The sequence below is a fragment of the Rhinoderma darwinii genome, chromosome 2 (genome assembly GCF_050947455.1).
Source record: "Rhinoderma darwinii isolate aRhiDar2 chromosome 2, aRhiDar2.hap1, whole genome shotgun sequence".
Lineage (NCBI taxonomy): Eukaryota > Metazoa > Chordata > Amphibia > Anura > Rhinodermatidae > Rhinoderma > Rhinoderma darwinii.
In genome coordinates this window covers 126,850,123-126,864,952 of record NC_134688.1, presented here as the reverse complement: position 1 = coordinate 126,864,952, position 14,830 = coordinate 126,850,123, and the positions used below count along the sequence as shown (strand labels likewise).

The window sequence follows — 14,830 nt, the reverse complement described above, 5'->3', positions numbered from 1 at the left end:
GTTATTTTTATACACGGTATGCGGTGTGCTCACAAATTAAAAAAAATAAAAAAAGATTTTGGTAACATATTAGCGGTTTGCCATACGCAGTATATGTTAACACATTTGTGGATGATTGCCAAATATTGCATGGTCTGTTTCAGTATTTTTGAGCTTATGTTGATGTAGACGTATGTGGTATAAATAACTTTGTACTCCTTGGTCTACTATTTTTACGTTGTTTTTGTATGTGAGTTTTAGGCGCAAATGTATGATATAATGCATTTTTATTATTATTTTTTTCATAATAGTTACAAACTGATGGAAAAAGGTGGACATGGCTGCCAACAGCTCCTCAAGACAATTGCAATTTTCAGGTTGTCTATAAGGAAATATATAGGGTTTGGGGGTGCACTTACTTTTTAAGGCGTGTAATCCCTGTTATAGGTTGTGGTTTGTTTTTTTCAATTAAAATCATATTTTTGGTCTCTTCAATATGTGCATGTAGACAGGCATAAATGTATGTATGAACTCTGCACATATTGAACTTTTAATTTTAGGATATGTGCTGCATCTGATAGTCTGGTCGGGTAAAACGGTAATTTTTTTTTTGAATGCATAAAAATGTTTATTTGTAGCCTAAATGAAAAATTTCACATTATACACACAGGCAACATCATGTAATTTTGTATCAAAGTAGTAAGTGGCAGTTTGGCAAAGTGTCAGGTGTCTACTTTTAGAAAATATATAGGTATAGAGGATTATTTTTTTGGTTTGTAATTTAGGGTTTTATTTGTACATATCAAAAGTGTGAAAATTGTCCTTGCTACGAGAGGTGCAAAATGTTCAAAAACCCCCAGTAGCAAAAAGGGTTAAAAGGCACAGTATGCATTATTTTTTCCATTGCCGAGCATGTAAAACAGCAAAAAGACAACATTAAAAATGCTTTTATGTTCTGACCTCTTAGCTGTTGTAGTGAACTCACCTGTGAAGACGTTATAAAAGTACTCCGCTATGCAGATCTGTTTTGTGAGTTATTTTTCATGAACGGAGACACATTTACAAGGATATTAAAAAAAAACCAGAAAGGGGCCACACTTACTAATACAAGGGCAGGTTCAAAGTAGTAAGCATGGCCCCTTTTGGTGTTTGTTTTTTTTAGTAACTATGTCCTTCTTTGATGTGATTTGCAAGGATATGTCTAATTTATGACATTTTTCAGCCGCTCTTGCATAAATAGGCATCAGGTTCTTCCATCAGGTCTTAGAAGTTTGTCAAACGTTTAGCTGCACTTTAGACATGTCATAGTGACATGTCAGAAGTTTGGATTGGTGGGGGTCCGAGCATGGAGACCCCCACCAATCGCTAGAACGAAGCAGCTGAAGCGCTTGTGTGGGCGCTCAGCCACTTCGCGTCTGTTCGGCTTTTTCCGGAAAACCGATGTATCAGAGTACGGGCTCATAGACTTTCCACCGCTACATTTATTTCCGGAAAAAGCCAAACAGACATGAAGCGGCTGAGCACTCACACAAGCGCTTCAGCTGCTTCGTTCTAGCGATTGGTGGGGGTCTCTGTGCTCAGACCCCCACCAATCCAAACTTCTGACAGGGCACTATGACGTCAGAAGTTAGTGAAACGTTTAGCTACACTTTAAAGCATCAGGTTCTTGCATTGAGCAAAGAGTCTGTGGTCGCCGGGGAACCTTAAGATTTTAAATATCGAGAAAGTTCTACGTCTATAAGGATCTTGCTATACTTTCAACACCAACTATTTCTACTGTCAGACCACAGTGTTATTTTGTTTGTAGCTTAGTCTGTTCTTTATGTTAACAATTAAAAATTATTTCTAGGCACCTTATATAATAATTTAGGTATCTGGGAAATAAGGGCTTTGTTTGCTTTTGCCAATTTAGTATTGGGGTAAAAATAAAATTAGGCCCCCAAATAATTTAATTGATTTGTGCATTGTTGAGCGTCGTGCAGAACCTGCATAACGTGACGGACACTGGTATGACTCTAGAATCCCGGTCCTACTCATAGATAATGTCGGACGCAGGCAGAGTGGAGAAGCAAGCAACGCAAGATAGACGCGGGTGCATTGTGCAGTATCTGGATCACATGTCTAGGACGCTGTTATGACACTAGCGCCACGGTGACAAGCAGTGTGTGACACTTGTTCACCATATCACGGTGGTGTGACCCTGAAGATCAGAGGGGTCCGAGGTCCTTCACGCAGCGCCAACATCACTATGCCCTACATTCATTATAACTTACATGAGGCAGAGAGAGGGGGGCGCCAACAGGCTAGTTGTTTTAGTAATTAAAGTAAAAAACCATGTCGAGGGCACAAATGTCATTTTTATTTTAGAGCATCCTCGCAGCAAAAAAAAAAGGGTTGGGGTGTCTCCCTTGCACCATGACACCCCGCAACAGAAACCACATGCTGTGTAGGAGGGGGGAATTTTATTTTCAGACAGGCTTGCAGAATTATTATTGTAAAAGCACCCACATATAAGGGGGGTAATTCTGTTAACAATACATTAGGAATTTCTCATATCGCAGTTTATTAATATAAAAGTTACAGGAACTTCACTTATCGCAGCTCTGAGTAAATGTTGAAAATAAAGTAATAGGTACAGGAACGTCACTTGTTTGGTTATAGTCGCCTCTCTCTTCGAGAACAGTCTTTAAAGCCCAGTTGTGCTGCAGGACTTATTGCAATGACTCCCAGAGCGCACACATTTATGAAGCAATCCCATTTCAGAAATGTGATTTTTAATCATCTGTGAAGAATGTGGTTATTGCTCAATCTGTGCCGCGCTCTGTCAGGACACATTGCTTTTCTCCTGGCGTGTGGGAGATAATTGTAAGTGCAAGATAGTATCTGGGTCTAACTACAAGAGAATTATTTATTTGGGGATAATAGATCTGCACTGGTAAAATTAGTTCTAAATAAAGCATGTGATTAATGAGTGGGACTGAAGCAAGGACATTCCAACTTGTTCAGTGTAAAAGTATAGACCTTTTCAAGAAGAAATTCAGAACTTGCTACAATTAAGGCCTCATGCACACTAACGTATTTTTGTCCTCCCGTAAATACTGGCGTAAATACGGGTCCTTGGTCACACGTATTCGACCCGTATTGCACCAGTATTTACGGACCCGTGCCCGTAAATACAGGTCCGGTGTCACCCGTATTCCACCCGTATTTACGGGCACGTTTTCGCTGCAAAATTACACTGCAGTAATCGGCAGCCCTTCTCTCTATTAGTGCAGGATAGAGAGAAGGGGCAGCCCTTTCCCTAGTAAAAGTAATTCATACTTACCCAGCCATCGTCTTGGTGACGCGTTCCTCTCTTGACATCCAGTCCGACCTCCCTGAATGACGCAGCAGTCCATGTCACCGCTGCAGCCTGTGATTGGCTGCAGTGGTCACATGGGCTGAAACGTCATCCTGGGAGGCCAGACTGGAGGAAGAAGCAGGGAGTTCTGGCTAAGTATGAACTTTTTTTTTTACAGGTTGATCTATATTGTGATCGGAAGTCACTGTCCAGGGTGCTGAAAGAGTTACTGCTGATCGTTTAACTCTTTCAGCACCCTGGACAGTGACTATTTACGGACGTCGCCTAGTAACGCTCCCGTAATTACGGGTGCACACACGTAGTCACCCGTAATTACGGGAGCCCCATAGACTTCTATGGGCCTGCCCGTGCCGTAATTACGGCCTGAAATAGGACATGTTCTATATTTTTCAACGGCACGGGCACCTTCCCGTAAGCATACGGGGAGGTACCCGTGGCCAATAGAAGTCCATGGGCCCGTAAAAATGTGGCGTAATTACGGGCGTTTTTACGTTCGTGTGCATGGGGCCTTAGACAAAGAAAAGGAGACTCTAATGAAAAAGGTATGATATGCCAGAAAAGCAATAATTGAAATAAAACAACTAAGGCCTCATGCACACAAATTTATTTTTTTCCCTCCTGTAAATACTGGCGTAAATACGGGTCCTTTGTTACACCTATTCGACCCGCATTCCACCAGTATTTACGGACACATGCCGTAAATACGGGTCCGGTGTCACCAGTATTCCACCCGTAGTTACGGACCTGTTTTCTCTGCACTAATCGGCAGCCCCTTCTCTCTATCAGTGCTGGAAAGAGAGAAGGGGCAGCCCTTTCGGGCAGAGTTTCCGCAGCGATTGAAAGTAAAAGAAGTTCATACGTACCGTTGTCTTGGTAACGCGTCCCTCGAGATCCAGTCCGACCTCCCTGGATGACGCGGCAGTTCATGTGACCGCTGCAGCTAGTGATTGGCCTGTGATTCGCTGCAGCGGTCACATGGGATGAAACGTCATCCTGGGAGGCCGGACTGGAGGAAGAAGAAGAAAAAGAAGACTTCTGGGTAAGTTAACTTTTAATACTATTAACTCCAGCGGTAGTCACTGTCCCGGGTGCTGAAAGAGTTACTGCCGATCAGTTAACTCTTTCACCACCCTGGACAGTGAATGTCCCCTGACGTCACCTAGCAACGCTCCCGTAATTACGGGTGCACACATGTAGCCACCCGTAATTACGGGAGCCCCATAGACTTCTATGGGCCTGCCCGAGCCGTTATTACAGCCTGAAATAGGACATGTTCCATATTTTTCATAAAGGATCATCCTTTCCATTCATCATTATCTACTGGGGGGCTATATATAGGGCACTGTCTAAAGGGGTGGGCTATATGTGAGGCACTATCTACAGAGGTGGGCTATATATGGAGCACTATCTATATAGGGGCAGTACATATAGTGCTCAGTGGTTAGCATTATTGCCTTGCAGCTCTGGGGTCCATATGTGGGCAATATCTACAGAGGGTTGTATGTGGGTCACTCTACAGGTGCTCTAGGGGGGTCACTCTACAGGGTGCTATGGCGGAACTATCTACGTGTGGGAAAGTGTGTGGGACAGTGTGTGGGACAATTATAATCAGGGACACAGTGAATGGCGCTATTATAGTTAGTGGTGGCAGTGTATGGCGCTTTTTTATATTTAGAGGTGTTGAGAATTTTTACTTCGTTTATAGGTGCAGAAATGTTTTAAAAGCGAGAAGTGAAGACATCTAAGCGGAAAACTGCAGAAATGGGTCATAGCCGGAAGAAATCTATCATAGAGGCCTGGACCGGAGGGAGAAGAAAAGAACTAGAATCTGAGACGTCACCAGTGAGTCACTTCATGTAAATGTTTATGCCGCCTCTAATCAGCACTGTAGTCACTGTATGATCTGCAAGATGATGGGTGGTATGATTTTTTTTGTGAAACCGCATATCCTTACTATTGTTCGGGACATGCTAGGAGCTGTAGTTTTACGCCTTACAAACCTATACGGCAGGGGTTGTATATATGTACTGAGCTTGGTTCTGGAGCCGTATATATGTGCTGAGCTTGGTTCTGGGGCTGTATATATGTACTGAGCTTGGTTCTGGGGATGTATATATGTACTGAGCTTTCTTCTGGCTCTGTACATATGTACGGAGCTCGGTTGTGGTACTGTAGATATTTACTGAGCTCGGTTCTGGTGCTGTTTATATGTACAGCACTCTATTCTGGGGATGTATATATGTATTGAGCTTGGTTCTGGAGCTGTAATTATATAAAATATATTTATAATAACAAAATTGCAGGGCAGATGGAATTGTTCTCAACTCATTGTATATTTCATGGGAATGTGTGGTACTTTTAACCTCTTGAGCCGCCACCATGCGGTAATACATGACCTGACAATATTTCCAAATGTATGTTTTTTTCAGATGCAGCAAAATCTTTAAAATCCACTTCTAAAAAAGCGCACACTATATGCGAATTACCCATTAAAAGGGTCATGGGGCGGTGCCGCTATCCTGAAGAGTCACATAGTCCTGCCTCCAAACCCAACTTTCCATGTTTGATTGACATCACCCTGGCTGATACAACTTTTTTGGATGCGCCATTGCTTTGTGGCACTATACACAAGGGGGGCTGTGTTGCACTGTACACAAGGGGGGGGGGGATAGTGCGGCACCATCTACAAGGGGGGGGCCGTGCGGCACCATCTACAAGGGGGGGCCGTGCGGCACCATCTACAAGGGGGGGCCGTGCGGCACCATCTACAAGGGGGGGCCGTGCGGCACCATCTACAAGGGGGGGCCGTGCGGCACCATCTACAAGGGGGGGCCGTGCGGCACCATCTACAAGGGGGGGCCGTGCGGCACCATCTACAAGGGGGGGCCGTGCGGCACCATCTACTAAGGGGGGGCCGTGCGGCACCATCTACTAAGGGGGGGCCGTGCGGCACCATCTACTAAGGGGGGGCCGTGCGGCACCATCTACTAAGGGGGGGCCGTGCGGCACCATCTACTAAGGGGGGGCCGTGCGGCACCATCTACTAAGGGGGGGCCGTGCGGCACCATCTACTAAGGGGGGGCCGTGCGGCACCATCTACTAAGGGGGGCCGTGCGGCACCATCTACTAAGGGGGGGCCGTGCGGCACCATCTACTAAGGGGGGGCCGTGCGGCACCATCTACTAAGGGGGGGCCGTGCGGCACCATCTACTAAGGGGGGGGCCGTGCGGCACCATCTACTAAGGGGGGGGCCGTGCGGCACCATCTACTAAGGGGGGGCCGTGCGGCACCATCTACTAAGGGGGGCCGTGCGGCACCATCTACTAAGGGGGGCCGTGCGGCACCATCTACTAAGGGGGGGGCCGTGCGGCACCATCTACTAAGGGGGGGCCGTGCGGCACCATCTACTAAGGGGGGGCCGTGCGGAACCATCTACTAAGGGGGGCCGTGCGGCACCATCTACTAAGGGGGGCCGTGCGGCACCATCTACTAAGGGGGGCCGTGCGGCACCATCAACTAAGGGGGGCCGTGCGGCTCCATCTACTAAGGGGGGCCGTGCGGCTCCATCTACTAAGGGGGGCGGTGCGGCACCATCTACTAAGGGGGGGCTGTGCGGCTCTATCTACAAGGGAGGGGGGCTATGTGACACTATATACAGTGGGAGCTGTATAGCGCTATATATAGGGACGGCTTTATTGTGATATTTACAGGGGGCTGTATGGCACTATCTACAAGGGGGAGGTGGGGGTGCTATCTACAAGTGGGGAGTGACACGGTCTATAGTCGGGGCTGTATAGCACATTCTACAGGGGGCACTTTCTATAAGGGGGGCTGCTTGTGGCACCTGGGGGGGGGGGCAAGTCAAGAGTTTGCCATGGGGCTCAGTCTATCCTAGTTACGCCCCTGGCCAAGTTGCAAGTATGACCATTTAAGATGCGGATACTGCAAATTCTTTGTTAATATCCTTGTTAAGATGGAGTTAGTGGTCTATACTGAAATAGCGAATGATAAAAGCAAAAATGAGTAATAATTGAATGCATTAATACAAGAAGCTATAGGTACACAATAAAAGCTGTATGTTTTCATATTCAAGAACGTGCTCTCATGGAGAACAAGTTTACAAGAGCTACAATAAAAATAGACCACATTTTGATTAGTTCTTTTAAAGAACTGAATAAATTTAAATGTTGATCAAAACAATTCAATATTGGGCTTTGTAAAGTAATTTCTATAGGAAAAAGAAACTGAAAAATCGCAAGACATTCCCATGGCCAGATAATCCCATAGGAAATGGTTTTGCAAGAAACCTTAAAATGATTACAGCTCCAGAGAACTCGGACTATACTTTTAATTTAAAGATTAAATAAAACAGTGAAATAGGTTAAAAAACAAAACAAAACAAAAAAACAGAAACTGGTTTTCCCCAAAGAACATAATACGGTACTAATTCTTCACAGCAGGGCTTAACAAATTTGCTGGACAACGAATTTGTGAATTATGCAGTGCCTATTGTTTTCCCCTCAAAGAGACTTTACTACACAGCATATTCCTACTACACCTGCAAAACAAAAATAAGTGGACGGTAGCTGGAAATAAAAGTTACCTGTTTAAATTGTCTTCAGCAATTTCACACTCCAAAAGGTCAGATTAATCTGGAAAATTATAAAAAAAATCTAATCAGCCTGGTATCCCAGAAGCAAAATGAGCATGATTGCCAATATAAAATAGGTATTAAAACCAGTATGAATATATTTACAAGAGCACACAAGGTAACGCTTATCACTTACGGCTTACATGAATCAGCACTACCAATGATTCTTACTTGCATGAAATTAACGGTAGCTTTTCTTTATTGAACATGGGACAAAATGAATGTAACAGGTCATCTTTTACAGGGTTTAGGAAATTATATATCCAAAAATAGTCATGGTTTAAATCTTTTTGTTTGAGATTACCTATCTAAAAGGTCCATGCACACATCATTGGCCTATTATGGACATGGAGCGTCAGGGTGCCGCCATATGATGTGGTCTGAAGAACTGCATTACCCGTAATATGGCATGGATGGAGCATGCCCCATTTTTTGGGTTGTGTATTTTCATGAGTACATGAGGCCTAAGGCAGCAATAATAAAACAGGATCACGTTTAGTCGTTTAATGCAGTTTTTTGTTGTTTTGTTTTAACCAAAGGCAATTTTTTAAGGAAGGAAAAAAGAAAATATTCAGGTCTTTCTTTCTCCCGGATTCAAAAACTGCACCCCTGGCCTCATCGTTGTTATCAAAGCAGATTGTTCCAACACTAAGACTACATAGTACCTACATAGTGGTGCCACCCTGCAGCTTTCCCCCACTATAATGCAAGCTTAGTAAAAAAAAAAAAAGAAAGAAAAACAATTGCACAAACCACTTTGTGCACCATACAGAATTACTCACAATTGTGCCACATAGCAGCAGCTATAAAAATAGTTACAATCAAATAGCAGTGCCAACAGAGTGGTTACCGTCCCCAACAGACTTCCATGGGGCACAACTGTACCTTTTTTCTGTTGAATTTTGTATAAAATAGATAGAAAAAAACATCACCTCTCCAATACGGCAGAGTATGGAGAATCATAGGGCGCCACACAGAGTGCCTATGGGTCTGTAGTACTGGGCCACATTTCCCTGTTGTCTACATGCCACCTAAGAGGAACCTGCAGGCAATCAGCAACCCCTTAGTTGTATCATTTTCATCCTGTACTGGTGGAGAGAAAATGGGCAAAAAGGATCACAGATCTCTTCTATGTGGCTCCCAAGAAAGTGCTCTGCTATATATATATATATATATATATATATATATATATATATATATAAAGAGCTTTTATGCAGTTTTATTAAGGTTAATGAAAAAAAATCACCTAAGAAAGAGTAACCAACTGGTTGAAATGACAAGTATTTCCCATTTCATAGAATTCAGACGTCTCTTTTAGAAAGGAGTAAATGGTAACGGTCTTTAATGTATGACAGCGGATCACAGCAATTTTGTATTCCAATATTATGAATGCTCTCCACCTAGTAAATCATTACATGAGGGACCTCCAAGTACTACTGAGAATACTAATCCTTCCCAGGAATCTAAATATTCATGGCCAGCAGCGTGCAAGTATACAGACAAAGCATGTGTCCCTTTAAGCCAAGTAAAATGTAAAGCATTATATGCCAAGGCTGAAGCTATTAGTGAGATCAATATTTCCTCCACCGCCTTAATAAATCATTATATTACAGCACTAATGCCGGATAAGAATATCCCAGCTAACCAGGCAAAGCTTCCATATCAGTAAGAAAGCCAACATGTAAATTACAGCAGTCTAATTGAAGCACAAAGAGGAGCGACAAGATACGGTTCCCCGTGCTGCTTGACATGCGACGGTTTCAAATCAATATAATGGTGGGGGGGGGGGGGGTCCGAGCAGATTACAGAAAAAAAAATAATACAAATCCGTCAAAGCCTTTTCTATTCCATCTCATTCCAAGTCATACACAAACACGAGGAGACAAAGCGTCACACCTCTAATCGTCATGAAAATTATTATCCTGGGGTAAGATACAATCCACTCCACTCAATACATTCACTTTTCAGGCCTGGATAAATGCTTAGAGACGTATTCCGCAGCAGGAAGTGTATCCCCAGTGAAACACAATTTCCACATATTGATGTCTTGATCAATCCAAGCACAGCAATCTGATTAAGTGCTGCATATATATTTGCTTGCCCTGGCTACTACTGCTGAGGTTTGTTTCATAGTCACTAAGCCAAAGCAGAAATATACAGAATGTGCAAAATATATATCGTTTTAGTATACACCATGGAATTACTACTACTAGAGAATAAATGGTTTCTATTTATAGACAAATGATATATCATGACCAACATTTATATCAACATCAACACTATAAAGGAATGGGCGGCCACTATGTAAAGGAATGGGCGGCCACTATGTACAGTAATGGTAAAGATCTATTATATAGAAGAGGAGCAGAGTGGTCATAAATCCCAGCACTTCAGTTTCACATCTTAGATGCTTATGGAATATCCACAGCATATGCCACGTCTGTTAAGAACATCCCCCACACACATCTCCGGGCCCCCACATCTTGAGAATGCTTCTTTCAGGTAGCGATAGACTGTCGCAGCTCTCTCCTCATTGAAGTCTATGGAAGTCACTAAAACAGTAGAGAAAGCTTGGTGCCTCCTCTTACAGAACACCTTAACCACCCTTTACTATTCTTGAATTGCATCATACAATTTGTCAGGATACCAATTTAATATAATCTCGCAAGATCCAGTAAATAAAGCACACTTTATTTTGTTTACATGAAAGTCTATGGACAATGGCTGATTTTTTTAATTATATATTTATTTATTTTTTAACAAGTTTAACATCCTGAAACACTACTTGGGATATGTCCGATATAGAAATAATTTAAAAAAAAGGACACAACTGTAAGAGTTAGATAGATAGCTATAGAGATGGATAGATATAGAGATAGATCGATAGCTATAAAAATAGATCGATAGCTATAGAGATAGATCGCTATATACATATATCTATATATACCCCTTATTGACTGGCGATACGCCTTTTCACGGCAGTCATCAGGGTACTTATGCTACAGCATCACCTTTTCACGGGTGTTTGACTGTCTAAAGACAGTCGGCTCTTGCTCTAATGGCTGGGATTCGCGTTACCTCTGATCCCGGCTGGTTAACCCACTAGATGTCATGGTCAATAGCGACCGCAGCATCTAAGTCATTTTATGAGGGAGGTGGCACCCTTTGTCACCCCATCGACTCCCCTGCAACGAGATGTTTCCATGGCAGCCAGAGGCTTGTCAAACACCCCTATTTCTGCCAACAGTAGATGCCGGAGGCAGGGCCTAATAATGCGTGTCAGTTTTACACTGACATGGGTAATACACTGCAATACAGAAGTATTGCCGTGTATTATAAAAGCAATCAAATGATCAAATAGTTGAAGAGGCTCTGTCACCACATTATAAGTGCCCTATCTTCTACATAATGTGATCGGCGCTGTAATTTAGATAAGTGTTTTTTATTTAGAAAAACAATCAATTTTGACCAAGTTATGACCTATTTTAGATTTATGCTAATGACCTTCTTAATGCCCAACTGGGCGTTTTTTTAGCTTTTGACCAAGTGGGCGTTCTAAAGAGAAGTGTATGACGCTGACCAATCAGCATCATACTTTTCTCCTTATTCATGTAATCAGCACATAGTGATCTTGCGAGATCAATATGTGCTGTCACTTACTCACACATTAACTTTACTGAAGTGTCCTGAGAGTGAATAGACATCACTTCCAGCCAGGACGCGATGTTTATTCACAATCCCAGCACGTCGGTAACGTTTGTGTGGGACTTAATGACAGCAAGCGTGATCTCCCGAGACACGCTGTAAATGACAACATGGTGTGATCTCGATGTGCTGTGCTTTAAGTCCCACACAAACGTTACCGAAGTGTCGGGATTATGAATAGACATCACGTCCTGGCTGGAAGTGATGTCTATTCACTCTCAAGACACTTCAGTAAAGTTAATGTGTGAGTAAGTGACAGCACATCGTGAACAACGCAACATCACTATGTGCTGAGTACATGAATGGAGAGAAGTGCATGACACTGATTGGTCACTGATTGGTCAGCGTCATACACTTCTCTTTACAACGCCCACTTAGTCAAAAGCTAAAAAACACCCAGTTGGGCATTAAGAAATTCATTAGCATAAATCTAAACCAGGTCATAACTTGGTCAAAATTTATCGTTTTTCTAAATAAAAAAAAACACTGCTGTAATCTACATTACAGCGCCGATCACATTATGTAGAAGATAGGGCACTTATAATGTGGTGACAGAGCCTCTTTAAATCCCACAGTGGGACTAAAAAAAATTAAACCAAAAAAGCTCAATAAAGTTTAGAATTAAAAAAAAAATTAAATCCTAAATTTAAAAAAAAAACACACATTTTTTTCTTGTGCGGAATTTTTGCTTCTGACCATGTTATATTCAGGACCAAACTGCTCTGGCTCGACTTCCTGGTTTCACTTCTCAAGTGTCTCCAGGCAGCCAGCTGCGAAAAATGGAACAGAAAGGATGGCATCTGCATGGCCTCAGTTTTTCACGCAGACCAGTAGAGTTTTATGGGCCATTCATGCATGAAACACGGACAAAATGACCCACTAACTATAATGTGTCAGTGTTCAGTCAGGGTGCGGTCTGTTCTACACTTGGAAATCCCATGGACGTGAAAATCGTTAGTCTGAATGAAATCTAAAAGGTTAGGGCAGTAATCAACTTTGGAAACATTGCTAAATGTTTATAGAACTTTAAAATGAAAATGTCTGCTAGCGAAAAATGCGCAAAAAACAGGACGTTTTCATCAGCGTGATCAATGAGACTACAATAAGTTTAATGGGAGTGTCATGAGAAGTCTGTAGTTATTTGTAAACCCTATGAGATAGAGTATTCCAATTTTAAATAACAATAAGATTGCTATTAATCAAAGACAAACTATAAGTACAATAAACAATTCAGGACAAAATTGTCCCGATTTCCTATAATAAAAAAAAAAACACAGGTACAGATGACATTGGAGGGTGAGGGAGAAGAACCATTAGTGACCATAAAGTCCTATCCTCTGACATCTTCAGGGCCAAATTAATGTTTCTCGTATTATAAAGAGAACAGAGAAGTTTGGGTTGGAAATGATGTGATATAAAAATATTGCTATGAGCACAAGACGACAGACATTTCTGACAGAAGGGCGGTTGAAGTAGAGTAGGATTACCCTTCTGCAGGCAATAAAATCAATACAAAATAAACAGGAAAAAGGAGTTTCACGCTTGTTCTTGCAGCATCATCAATACCATCAATTTATGTGACATGCCATTATACTATTCATCGTGCAAGTCATCTCACTTCTGCTGGTAAACAAAGATGGGTCATGATTCACGGAGGAAATTATGATGGATCACTCAAACACTTGATAAGGGATTTGTAAGCATAAGGATAAGATATGAAAAACAGCACAGAACAGTTTTGTCACTGACAATAGCCAACGCAGAATAGAGACACAAAACACGGTCTATGCAAAGATAAACCAATGCACAAAATACACCCTACTGCCAAGAAAAGGGAGACAACATTGCTTACAAAAGTTATTGCTGATGTCCAAAAATAACACGACTCCGCAGTGAAAGGCACGCAAATCCAGAATTGTAATCTTGTAATCAATTACTAATGGTAGTTAAAGTCAGTTGCCAGTAGTAATTAACAGTAGTAATAGTTGTAGTTAAAGAGGACCTCTCAGCCCTCCCATTTAAATCCATACTTAGATTCCCCATGAAACAACAATGAAGAATATTTCTTAAAACTCTGGGTTGTTTCCTCTTATTACTCCTGGAAAAGCATAAATAACTGACGGTTACGAACCCCTTTGTTAATAGGGCGTGCCCCTACAGCGTCTGATACGGTAAGCACTGATTGGACAGTACCAGTCTGTAGGGACACACGCCTTTTTACAAGGGGAACGGTAACGCCCAGTTGTCAATTTATTCATACATTTCTAGAAGAATTACAGAGGAACAGCAAAACACACAGTTCTAAGAAAAGGCCTGCAGAGATTCTCATGTGCAAGTGTGTGGGTGAAGGATTCGTGCTCCATAGCAAAGAAAGAAAGAGAAAAACTGGGCACCGAAGCCTGAATGAAAAAACATAGACATATAGCAAAACTGGTGCCAAGGAAAAGTAGACTATATGCCCATTGCAACCAACCAGATTCCACCTCTTGTTTTTCAGAAGCCATTTGGAAAATGAAAGGAGCACTCTGATTGGTTGCCATGGTCAACAACTCCACTTTGCACCAGTTTTGATACATCTCCCCTATAATTAATCTATACTGTAGCTTTATTCATAGATATATAGATGTATGTATGTATGTATGTATGTATGTATGTATGTATGTATGTATGTATGTATGTATGAAATAAACATTAAAGAAGGTCATTTCTATATAAAGTGCTGCTGCTTTATAATAAAAAAATATTCTTCACGACACTTTTACACCTATATTTTGCTTTCCATTAAAATGCTTGTCCAGTTTAGAAAACATAATTCTGTGTTAATAGAGGGGTGTCTTGTGTTCAGGATCCTCACCTTTTGGCCAGAGTGGAGTGTAGATACAAAGAACGTCTCTCGCTCTGGAGGACCTGTCCTGTATTACACAGACATCTCATGGATTTGAACAGGCACGGTTTAGTTCTTCATTGCACCAGTGGTGGCGCTGCACATTTCTGCACAGATCAAAGCTGATTGCCAAGGGTCCAAGCAGGGGAACACTTTGTGATCTGTTTATTGTCAAGGGATTATTCTAACAAGTAGGGCAAATCCAATCCAAAAATGACAACCCCTTTTACAACATTTTCTACTGGGATTT

At 42.1% G+C, this 14,830-nt stretch overlaps 1 protein-coding gene across 7 annotated transcripts in view; it reads right to left on the bottom strand.

Annotated features, from left to right (window-relative positions):
• Nucleotides 1-14,830, bottom strand: part of ENOX1 (ecto-NOX disulfide-thiol exchanger 1) — a 686,747-nt gene that overhangs the window by 426,178 nt on the left and 245,739 nt on the right. For all 7 annotated transcript variants that reach the window (XM_075852278.1, XM_075852272.1, XM_075852273.1 and 4 more), the window contains one exon: nucleotides 7,944-7,992. The gene's annotated coding sequence lies outside the window, so the exon portion shown is untranslated. The remainder of the gene's footprint in view (nucleotides 1-7,943; nucleotides 7,993-14,830) is intronic.